A 12,609-nucleotide genomic window follows, 5' to 3' on the forward strand; every position below is an offset into this window, starting at 1 on the left:
ATCAGCTGTACTCTTTTATTTCCACAAAATAATGTATCACCAAACTAAATTATTTTGAAAGACTATTGCAAAAAGGCAACAGATACAAGAAAAGGCCCTACATGCTCATGGCTTCCATTTGCATCGTTATCTAATGACCATGCGTAGAGCTTGGACATCTTGGCTTTTTGTCAATAAAAAGATTAATGCAGAATGTTCATATGCTGATCGTGAAGTCTATTAAAAGAAATCTTCCTATTCCGATTGTTTCTTGGCTCATTCCTGCCCGGCCTTCCTTGACTTTTACGTGAAAAAACGTAGCCTACTTTGAAAAGTTTTTTCATTTAATAAGTAAATAAACGGAAGTCAAAATCTACCCAGGAAGGTGATCTTTTCCCTGAGATTGTACCAGTTTAAGGAGATGGCAAAGAGTATCAATTTTGTTTGAGCTTTTCTTTAGGGATTACACCAATTCCAAATTACCTCTTTGAGGCAGGTCCTATTATTACCTCTATTTTGCAGATAAGCAAACTGAGGCATACAGCTGTCAAGTCATTTACCCAGGGCCCATCCAACTAGGACAGGAAAACTGTCACCCGGGTAATTCCTGGATGTACTGGGGCATGAGGAAGATTCCAAAAGCATCAGTAAGGACATGAAGGAGAATGCTGGCTGGGCAGAGACGTCCAGAGCGGAAATATGACTTTAGAACTATTAAAATCAACTGGGGGGGAGGGGAAACTAGAATCAATGGAGCAGGTATTGCTTTTAAATAACCACAATTAGAGCCTAACAGTGCACGTTATGTTGGAGTTTTTTATCAGCATAAAATAAATGTGCTTCTAAGCCACCAATCTGAAAAATGCCACACGTTAAAAACCGTAACTAGCAAAGTAATAAATCAGAATACTTGCTTGCCTGCAGTATAATTTCAAAGGTTATGTTATTTACGCAACTTTTATGTTTAATTATCAAATTAGCACACACTCACACTTTAGTATAAAAACACATTAATTAAAAAAAATCTATTGACTAGATAATCAAATGCTTATCATTATTCCTGTTACGAATTTCGATTTGTAAGGTGCTAGCAATAATGGTGGAAAATGATAGGCATTATTTTAATAAAAATTATTGGCATCTAAAATTAATGGGCAATACATAATTATCTGCAGATGAGAACCAGGAATCTTACTGAAGTAATAAATCATCAAAATGTTAACACTAAAGAAATTTTAGACATGTAAAATTTTTAGATATGTAAATTATGCTTTACCCAGTTACTTAGAATGTTTTCAGCAATATCCAGCACATATCTTCGTTTAACTCATCAGCGGAATCTCAGGGGGAAGTACATAAAATATGTAATTCTGCTACATGAGATGTATGAAAAATTTTGCAAGGATACAGGAACATCATGGGTTACACGCAGGCCTGAGGTTTATTTCCCAAGGGATTGGTCTCCGAGACCTTGACTTGGCAATCAGATTCCCCACAGCGACCTGGATAACCTGATACTTTCTAAATGAATTCTAATACTCCTATTTTATCTAGGTTTTCACTGTTTTTCCTGTAATTTCTTTTAAATTTAGGGGTCGCTGACGTTTGGCTTATTTGCAAATGTTTGTGGCACTGAAAATCTGGCCTTCTTTTCGTGTAAAACAAAGAATCGGAGTCTCAGCAAAACACAACACAACACAAATGTTTGCCAGAGGCTGAAAGGTCAGACCCAGGGGCGAAGGCTAAAGGCGACCCAGAGTCTCCGGCTGAAACTCCCCGGGTCTGCAGGGACCCGCCGGGGCCGCGGCAGCACACCGCCAGCTTTCCGCGCACCCACGACGGGCGGCCTGCGTGGAAACACCGGCGAGTTCCAGGGCTGAAGCTTCCAAACACCGGCTCGGCTGGGCCGTGCCGAGGAGGAAGCCGCCCCAAGCCTAATCTGACGCACCGCGGCGCCGGCCAGCGGGAGGACGCCTCGCAGGGAACCGGCGGCGCGGAGCACTCGCGCATTACCCGGAAGTGCCGGGGACGACGCCGGAAGTGCCGCCTCAGCCCTCCGCACCCCGGCCGCGTCCGGCCCCCGCCCGCCGAGCCGCCCGCTGCCCACCTCGGCACGCACCTGAGTTCGCCGGACGGGCCTCTCCGCCGTCGGAGAACCGGGGCCGGGGACCTGCGGCCGAGCGGACGGGAGCGGAGAGGAGCGGCGGGCGAACAGCACTCCAGAGCCCGCGGGTCCCCTAGTCCGGCCCCGCGGCCGCCGCGTCCTGACCCAGATAGCGGAGGCGCCGGGGGAGGAGCCCGCGGCCGCTAGCCCTACGGCTCCCGCCTCTTCCCGCGGGGGGTTTGACTTAGCCGGGCGGGCGCCCAGCGCACCTTTCCCAGAAGGAGAGTGCGCTCCCCGGGCGCCTCGGCCCGCACCGCACATTGTTGCCGGGATGTCGCCTCCCCTCCAGGCCCGTCTCCCCCGGGGCCACCTGCCCTGGCTCCGGGCCACCCGCGCCTGGCTCAGCGCGTTCCATCCCATCTCTGCAGCTCCCCGAACCCGCTGGCCCCCGCTGGCCCCCTTCCGGCGCCGCCCCCTTCCCCATACCCTTCTTAGTTCCCCCTTCGGGGCACAACCTTGAACTTTGATCTGCAATACAGGGTAGCTCAGACGTCTTACACTACTTAGTAATCGTGTCCGCAACCACGTTTTCCTGACTTTAGCTCACGTTCCATTTTAATGGAGAAAATCCCCATCCTCTTCGTACCCCCCCCCCCGCACCATCCTGAGTTGCCTTTATGTGAAAACCACTGTCTTCTCAGATTTTACCCAGTTTCGAGATTTTACCCAGTTTCACGTTCTGTGGTTTGTATAATGAAAACAAACTGCCAAATAAAAACTACACGTTCAAAGAGCCGCGGTGGAGGATAACTGAAGCTCCAAGTTTCCCAAGTCAGACCTGGAAACGAGGGAGAGCCAACAGCCACAGCAAAAATACGTGTTACACTTACTTCCTGCTTCCTTCATCATACGAATTATCTTATTCCATCTTCCCAGCAATGCAGTGAGATAAACAACATTGCAGGTGAGGTAACCAAGGCTTGGAGAGGTGAAGACACTTGGCCCCGGCCACACAGTCACTTGTAGAGGCAATAATCAGGGGCCCTTGGGTGGCTCAGTCCGTTAAGTGCCCGACTTCAGCTCGGGTCGTGGTCTCATGGTTCCTGAGTTGGAGCCCTGCATCAGGCTCTGTGCTGTCAGCATGGAGCCTGCTTGGATTCTGTCTCTTTCCCTCTCTCTGCCCCTTGCCTACTCTCTCTCTCTCTCTCTCTCTCTCTCTCTCTCTCTCTCTCTCTCTGTCTCTAAATAAATAAATAAACTTTAGCAGCAATAATCAAACCTAGCTTTGTCTGAGAGCCTTTCCTCTTGACCACACCCTGTGAGCCCAGCCTGGACTGCAGGCCTCCATGCCTGATGGACCACTTGACCAAGGAGGCTCCACAAAACAGCTTTCCTAAGCACATTACAGCAGTTCTTACGTGATACTGTCCTGTCAGAATCTCCCACCCCAGTTATTTGGGATTCGACCCTCACTGTCTCTTACAAGAGGGACTGAATCTCCAGATCAGAGGACTTTATCCTATGGGGAGCTTCTCTCTCTAGGGGTTTACCATTATCTCTAAGCCACAGGATGCATACAGAATTATGGTGGGTCTATCGTGTTCAGGTTAGGCTAGGAATAGACTTGGGGAAAAGAGGAAAAATAATGCTGTGTCTAATGCAAGCAGGGTGTTTTGGGGGCATTTTTCCTTTTGGGGGACCCCTGACACAAGAAACACAAGAAAGTTATTCCCCCAAGTGATGAGATTCCTATGACTAAATTGGACCTTCCAAGGGAAAAATGCTTTTTTTTTTAAAAGGGCATAAGAATAATTTTATTAACTGTTTCCACAAGCCTAAGTAATTAGTGTAATAAACTACGTATTCATCACTTAAATACAATAAAATAGTTGACCCAATATTCCTGTGCTGAATAAATCTTAACAGGTATTTTAGAAAAGTATGTATGAAAGAAAAATTAGCAACAATATTTATGTAATACTAGTTAGCAATTCAGTGTTGAAACAATTTATTAAATATGGTTACCTCATTGAAATACGGAGTTCATTTTAAAAACTCTGTCTGGCTAGAAAAATTAAGTTTTTGTTCAGTGAAGAAAGTCATCTGCAGAAAGGCATATACTTTGCCTGATTGATACTAACCTCGTTCGACGATGATCAGTTTTTCCGGCACACTTGAAGAGAGGAATGAAATTTCTTCAGAAATTGCAGAAGGCTTTTTAAGTCACATTCTTACACTGAATTTTTTTTTTTTTTTTTTTTTTTTTGTCGGCCTGTTCAAAGTTCAAAGCACAGCCTTGGATCCACTTGAAAATGGAATTCAACATGTTCAGAGTATAGAGTAATTTTGCCCCCTCCCCTCTGCCTTTTTTCTTCATCTTGAGAGAAAATGTTCAGGGACATTCTTGCTGATTTATATGTCAACTTCACAGGGCAAGGTCAGTTTCTTTGTGGCAGATTCAAAACAAAATCAAATGTTCATCAGTTAGGCAAAACACTGTTGCAATACGTGTATGTACGAAGTAGTTAAGATAACTGGATAGTTTTAATTATACATAAGGAGAACAAAAGATTTCATTTTGAACCTGGGTGATAGGCAAATTTTGTAGGAGGTTCTGCTGGGGAAAATTTAGGTTAGCAGTTTCCCAGACCCACTCTCCTCAGACTATACAAACAGAAGTCATTTTCTCCTTAGACGCAGATCTCTTTCAAAAAATTATTCAGTAGACACAGCCTCTTGGTATGCAAATAAATCTGTAGGAAGAATTCATTCTATGCCACAAGAGAGACACATTAATTAACCAACCATTGTTAAAACTTTTTCCATTTTTTTGGGGCGCCTGGGTGGCGCAGTCGGTTAAGCGTCCGACTTCAGCCAGGTCACGATCTCGCGGTCCGTGAGTTCGAGCCCCGCGTCAGGCTCTGGGTTGATGGCTCAGAGCCTGGAGCCTGCTTTCGATTCTGTGTCTCCCTCTCTCTCTGCCCCTCCCCCGTTCATGCTCTGTCTCTCTCTGTCCCAAAAATAAATAAACGTTGAAAAAAAAAATTAAAAAAAAACTTTTTCCATTTTATAAAGATTGTAGTCCCATCATTATAATTAAGACGTGTAGACTCTCATTCAGAAAAGTGAATCTAAAAACAGATGAAGATTGGAATTCATTCCCGTAATGATTTTAGAAGAAAACTTGCTTCATAAAGCAGGTGACTAACCCATAGGCATTATGATCCAAAATAATTGTGGTTTGTTTGGAACTTAGAACATATCTTACAAAAATCATGCCATAATTGTGCTTTGTTTTCTAACTAACCCCATAAAATCCTTTGTAATCTACACAATAACATACTATATGGTTTCAGTTGAATTCTCACTCAGAACTGCTGATGTCAGGCTATCACCAATCTGTAGCTCTGGCCTTTGCTGTTTCCACTTAGGAAAAAAAAAGAAAAAAGGGACTTGTCCCGGCCAGCTGCAGCAGCTAATAACTGTCCGATGAAAAGAGAGACCCCATATCGTAACTATTGCATCTGCTTACCTGCTAGTTAAAAAAAAAAAAAAAAAAAAAAAAATTCTTCCTACCTCCAACCACAGGATCTGCTGAGTTTTCTAGCAAGAAAAGAACTATCCATTCAGCCACAGGGTAGTCACTCATGGTACAGGAAGTATAACTCAAGGGGTGTCTGTATTTAATAAATGAAAGACTCTTAAACTAATTTTAATCATTGAGATATTCACATAGAAAAATGCAATGCAACTTTCCAGAGTGACAGTAGTTTAAAAAAGTATATTTAATTGTGAGAACCCAACTTTCTACATAAAAGCACTTCTATCATTATGGTTTGCTAAATACTTGTTATTGTGAAGGCACGACCAAAAGTAAGTAGTAGTATTTTCTCCTCCTTTTAAGGGGTAAAAGCTGTAAAGATCTTTCAACAAGATGATATAATTGCCAGGGCGCCTGGGTGGCTCAGTCGGTTGAGCGTCTGACTTCGGCTCAGGTCATGATCTCACAGCTCGTGAGTTGGAGCCTGGCGTCAGGCTCTGTGCTGACAGCTCAGAGCCTGGGGCCTGCTTCGCATTCTGTGCCTCCCTCTCTCTCTGCCCCAACCCACTCGCATTCTGTGTCTGTCTCTCTCAAAAATAAGTAAACATTAAAAAAAAAAAAAAAAAAAAAAAGATGATGTAATTGCCACTCTGGCTCAGGTTAGAGCTTCAACAGCATCAAATATCTAAAGGAAAAATGAAAATTTTAGTTGATCCAAATATTTTTAAATACTTTGCTACCACCAATTATCCTTCCGCAAAAAGCTTCTTAACCCTGCTTTGCCTTTGGTGTTTATACCTTATCTCACATGGGGAACTACCAAAAGCTGTGAGAGAAAACTTTCCATTCACAGGCTTCACTTCTTGATCCCCCAACCATTTATCAGCCCAGTGCAGGAAACCACTAACACTACTCTCACTAAGGCGACAGAGTCTCCTGATTTCCCAAGTTAGTGGCTTTTGATCTCTTTGGAACAGGGTTTTTCAACCTCAGTCCTACCGACTTTGGGGACTAGAGAATTGTTCGTTGTAGGGAGAATTCCCTGTTGTGGGATGTTTAACAGCATCCGTGGCCTCCACCCTCTAGTTAACCGGTAGACCTATAAATTGACATGTAACTTCATGGAATCTCAGCCCTTACTTAACAGTGAATAGCCCAAACACCCGTGCATTCTTCTAAAGAATTAAATACCCCCTGGGCAAGCTTGTCAAGCAATGCTGCAACATTGAAAGAATGTGATGTGAGTTCTGAATTTCTAAGGTTAGATCATTTTTCTTAAAGCATGGGCCCAGGTCTGATTCATTTTTCTACCCTCAATACTTGGCATTCACTAATATACATCTTGAATGAATAAATAGACTGATGGATAAATTCAAATACCTCAGCATCTATATTCTTTAACCTGAATTCTCAACCTGAAGTTTGGCAAGTTTGCACATACGTAGCCAGCCTACGTGATTGCTTTAAAAAATGTTTCTTCGTAAACAGCTAATGCCAGGTAAGGTACGTTATGGAGGAGAAAGGACCATTGGTCATGGAATATGGAATTTGTGGGGAAACGGAGAAAGGACAACTCAACTATCCAAAATTAAATGGAATTTTTGACTTCACCTCAAAGACCTAAATTTTGCCTGAAGCTAGCTCTGGTTATCAAACCACTTTTTCTCATCAGGATTATACTATCCTGTGTTTGGAATTCTTTCTAAATATGTATACTTCAGAAAGGTTTAGTGTCACTGGTTTCTGCTTTGCAAGGCCCATTAAATCTTGTAGGTAGCATTTGTAACTAAAACAGAAAAGTGAATGATTTGGACATTTATGTGCATATTCATCAACTAGACTGCTTGCTTATTTTGTAGTCTCTCTGACCACCAAGACTTCAGATTCTTAGCTTTTTTGTTTGTTTGTTTTAAAATACTTTTTTTTTTAATTTTTTAAACGTTTTTTTATTTATTTTTGAGACAGAGCATGAACGGGGGAGGGGCAGACACAGAATCGGAAGCAGGCTCCAGGCTCTGAGCCATCAGCCCAGAGCCCCACGCGGGGCTTGAACTCATGGACCACGAGATCGTTACCTGAGCTGAAGTCGGACGCTTAACCGACTGAGCCACCCAGGCGCCCCTCAGATTCTTAACTTTGAGATGGGGCCCAGGAACTTGCATTTCAAAATATTATTCTGGGGGCCCCTGAGTGGCTCAGTCGGTTGAGCGTCCAACTTCGGCTCAGGTCATGGTCTCGCACTCTATGAGTTCAAGCCCCGTGTAGGGCTCTGTGCTGACGGCTCAGAGCTTGGAGCCTGCTTCGGATTCTGTGTCCCTCTCTTGCTCTGCCGCTCATCTGCTCCTGCTCTCTGTCTCTCTTAAGAATAAATAAGACAGGGGCGCCTGGGTGGCGCAGTCGGTTAAGCGTCCGACTTCAGCCAGGTCACGATCTCGGGGTCCGTGAGTTCGAGCCCCACGTCAGGCTCTGGGCTGATGGCTCAGAGCCTGGAGCCTGTTTCCGATTCTGTGTCTCCCTCTCTCTCTGCCCCTCCCCCGTTCATGCTCTGTCTCTCTCTGTCCCAAAAATAAATAAACGTTGAAAAAAAATTAAAAAAAAAAGAAAAAAAAAGAATAAATAAGACATTAAAAAACAATTAAGCAAAATATTATTCTGACTTGATGTCGCATGGGCCACCCTTTGAAGAAACTTTGCACTGTAACAGTATTTCTAAAGTAAAAATGAGATAAGGCAGCGTTATACTGGAGGAACCACTGTTAAATCTGTTCTTTATTCATTTTTGGTGTTTTGTGCAAAAACAGAGGTTCAAAGACCGTGTTGAAAAAAGAAACCAAATGAAATTCAGGTTTGGGAATCTGCGTACCTCTTCAGGGGTCCTTCTTGCAATTTTTCCTGTGCACAGGGACGAACAGGTGAACAAGTGCAAAGATAAGAAAGGGTAAGAAAGGCCCACGAGGATCCATTCTCAAGATTCCAACTCTTGGTACTTTTCATTTATCTTGTACACTATGGCTTAGGCACTTATTAGACTCACTTCCTGAGATCATCAATTAGATCGTTGAAGGGAATACACAGGGGATTTCTTTAAGAGTTGTGGTGGGAAGAAGAAAACTGTAAAGAATGAAAATCTAGATGCTCACAGTCACGAAAAATAGTACAGAAGCTCTCCACTCTGTGCTCATGTATGTTTGCAATATCTGAATACCCAGGATGATAAGGAAATCATCTATTTGGTCTGTCATGGTACTATGCAAGAGCCATTGAAAAGCACCATGGAGTGCCAGAGAAACCCCTATGGGGAACAGATCTAGACTAGGAGGAAAAGCTCTGAGAGGGGTGGTCCTGAGAGGACAGAGGGGCTGGGAGTAGGGTGGACCTCCAGAGAGAATGAAGCATTTAGCTCTGGAGAATAAAATGGAGGTGAAAGGGAAGGGGACTCCCTCCCTTTAAATCCAGGACAATTAGAACACAACCTAAAATATTTTTATTCCATTTTCACAGCGTATGGAAATTAGTTCTCTTTCCTATGACTTTTAATGTATTGCTTGCCTGCAAGTAACAGAAAACCAACTTGACATGTCTTAAACACTTAAGGTTTTTATCATCTCATATCTCAAAAAGTCTGGAGATCAGACTGATTCAGCATCTCAACAGTATCATTAGGAGCCAGACACTTACCATATTTCCAAGCTGCAACCCACTGCGTGTTGACTTTTGCCTTAGGCCTGCGTCCTCATGGCTGGAAAATGGCTGCCCCAGCTCCAGGAATCAGGCCCTTTCACCATTGCTTCAAAGGGCAGGAGGGAAGAAGGAGGCCATCTCTTTTTTTGTTTTTTTTTTTTTTTTTATGACTAAGGACAATTTCCCCCGGTGTTCCTTATGTCTCAGTGGTTGTAACTGATCATACCCACGCCATCACCATAAAGGAGCTGTTTCAGAACAAGAAACAACTGTCCTTTGCACCTCTGTTGCAGGAGGCAGACTTTGTCAAACAGGAAGAATAGGAAGGAGACTGGCTATTGGGCAGAGCAACTTGTGGGTGAGCAAACAAAATTGTTTCGTGAGCAGATATAGTGTTTCTGCCTAGGTGTTTCAATACAAGGGAGTCAGATTTCTAAACCTGGCTTCATATTAGAATAGCTCAGGCCCAGATATTTCCTATCTCCTGAGAGTAATTCTAGCCCATTAACTCACTTTAGAGAACAGGGTGTTGGTTATGAGCTCGCTCTCCCACTAACACGGTTTTTTGCACTTGAAGGAGCAATGTCTGTGTGAAAAAGGAGAATGTGTTCCAACATGTTATGGTTGCCAGAAACACAGTGAACAGAGGTCCAAAAATATGGGAGGTCAAGGAAGAGTTTTGTTTTGTAGAGATCACATTTGTATTCATGCAAAAACAGCTTTCACTGCTTTTCCTTTTGTACACATGCAAACAAATTTCCAATTGGCCATGAAAGATTTGTGGAGGCGCCCCATGTCTAATGACACTTAAAGAAAAAAAAAAAAGGATTCTGGCTTTTACCTTCACAGTGTGGGAGTCAGGGAGTTAGTGGATCCTTACAGAGATCTACCACAGTATCTTCAGTAAAACAAAATATCGTTAGTAGAGTAGATAAGCCTTTCAGTCAGAAGATTCAAATATGCAGAAATGTCACTTTCTTTATTAATCTGTACCTGAACTCCACGCTGGATCTTTTAATCCTGGCTAGCAACCCAACAGCAGAGATTAATATCACCGATTCAGGGGAACTCGGTTGCTTCTAGATTTTAAATCTGGGAATCTTCCACTCCAATTCACCTTCTCTCCTTCTCCCTGAGGGTGAGCTAAGCTCTTAGGGAGGCTCATGTATCAACCTGGCACCTCACTAGTGTGGCCATGCTCTGTTCCCATTCACTTCTCATGCCAGGGAACTTGTTTCTGCCCCCACCCCCCCAGCCCTCCCTCCACTCTGTCCTTGGGCTCATACTCTGGCTTCAGGAGCTGGGGTCCATGGCAGCTTTTGGTTTCAAGGTCTAGCGTTTTGTTTTCTTTTGCATCACAACTGCAAGCTTTTTCTGCTCTCTGGCCCTCCCAGCACTCTGCACGCCCCCTGCCCCCTCCATCCTTAGGGGTCTTAGAAACTCTTGCCCGGCTGGCTTTCTTACCTGGGTGGGGTAACAGAACTTTCTGAGGCAAACTGGCCCGTTCATTAAAAAAAAAAAAATGGTGACACAATTAAGCACAGCTATCTAATGAAAGACTCCCGACCTCGAGATTTTCCAAATCCTCACTTTCCTTTTATACAGTTGTGTGCACGTGGAGATTTATCACAGAGGAAAATTAGAAATCAGCCTTGCTTCCGACACCACAAGCACGGGTCTGGGAAAAGCAGGAAGAATTTGATCCTCTCTTCTTAGATAAGGGAACAAAGTCAGAGATAAGATTATGTTGCCTTGGGAAAAAAATGTTTCCTTTCAGTGGTTTTCCTCCTGGGAGCCCGATTAGTCTGTGGGGATTCAATCAATACTCAGAGCTGAGTCAGTGTGGGTTTCTGTGCCGGTGAGCTGTGCACCTAAAGCATTCAGTTTCGGGGCGCCTGGGTGGCTCAGTTGGTTAACCGTCAGAGCCTTGGTTTGGCTCAGGTCATGATCTCACTGTTCGTGGGTTCAAGCCCCACGTTGGGCTTTGCAATGACCATGTGGAGTCTGCTTGGGATTCTGTCTCTTTGTCTCTTTCCCTTACTCTCTGCCCCTCCCCCCCGCCCTCTCTCTCTCTCCCTCTCTCTCTCTCAAAATAAATTAAAAAAAAATTTTTTAACGTTTACTTATTTTTGAGACAGGGAGAGACAGAGCATGAACTCGGGAGGGTCAGAGCAGAGGTAGGCTGCCCCTGGGCACAGAACACCTCACAGCTGAGGTTATCCAGGCATCGCATGTGTGTTGCTTTTTTGTTTGTGTTTGTGTTTGTTTTGTTTTCCTGCGGGTGATCTGAAGAGTTGCTTTGAGGGATTCAACCGTTAGATCTGAAGCGTGTAGTAACGATGTGATACCTGATTAGGAAGCCATGTTCTCTGGAACTGGGAGCTTCGGTGCCCAGACTCTGAGTGACAGCCGACGGATATTGGGAAAACAGTATCTGGTGAGAATATTGGCCAGGGGGAAGGGGAGGGGAGGGGAAGGGAAGGGAGGGAAAGAAGGGGAGAAGCAAGCCGAGGAGAGAGCAGACAGAAAGGGTCCTCCCTCTTCTGATGGAGCAGGGCTGTCGCCTACCTGACAGACGGGAAGGGTAGGTGATCCCTGGGCTAGAGGGTGCAATGCCAGCTTCTGGGCCAGCGCCCTGATAGGGTTTGGAGGAAACAGGCAGGATGGAGTCACACTGGAGCATTTTCTAGAGAGTCTCTGAGTAGCTGGCTGTTCCAAATGGAGCCTTTGGGCAATGGATGCTTCCATCGGGCTCCAAACGACTCCGCCTCTAAGATACAGCCCTTGGAACCCTAAAAGGTCTGGACTTGATAATAAATAATAAGCAAGATGTATTAAATCATGAGGGAGCATAAGGCAAGCTCACAGGCCACAAACACTCCCTCCCCCGCCACCCCCCCCCCCCAAACCAGGTAGGATATGTGTGATATTCCTTGGACACTCCTGGCTGCCCAAGAACAAAGGAAAGGGGAAAAACAAATGGTCAACTGACAGAATAACCAGAAAAGATTCTTGGTAGATTTACATCCATGCAAAACTTCTTCCTAACTTAAATGGCGTGATAGAGATCATAGTCTCCATCACCCCTCCATAGTGATATGGGAAACAAAGGCAGAAGGAAATGGCAGAGAGAACTAACTTTCCTTACAACCTGCAGCCCATTGACGAATACTTGAGGCTGGCAGAGTAAAACGTTTGTCCAGGAACTCTTTACTGTCTGAATGCTAATGCTTTGCTAGAGGGAAACACCTCCTTAGCTTGACAATAGCTGGCCCTCCACTCTCTAAAGAAGACTTTAGCATAT

At 44.4% G+C, this 12,609-nt stretch overlaps 1 protein-coding gene across 2 annotated transcripts in view; it reads right to left on the reverse strand.

The window, feature by feature from the left end:
• Positions 1–2,180, reverse strand: part of RMDN2 (regulator of microtubule dynamics 2) — a 74,857-nt gene extending 72,677 nt beyond the window's left edge. For both annotated transcript variants that reach the window (XM_047068992.1, XM_047068991.1), the window contains exon 1: positions 2,099–2,180. The gene's annotated coding sequence lies outside the window, so the exon portion shown is untranslated. The remainder of the gene's footprint in view (positions 1–2,098) is intronic.
• Between the last annotated feature and the right edge of the window lie 10,429 nt (positions 2,181–12,609).

This window comes from Lynx rufus, unplaced genomic scaffold (genome assembly GCF_022079265.1).
Source record: "Lynx rufus isolate CCGP_SWC_20201006 ecotype Redwood Valley unplaced genomic scaffold, mLynRuf1.p SCAF_8, whole genome shotgun sequence".
Classification (NCBI taxonomy): Eukaryota; Metazoa; Chordata; class Mammalia; order Carnivora; family Felidae; genus Lynx; species Lynx rufus.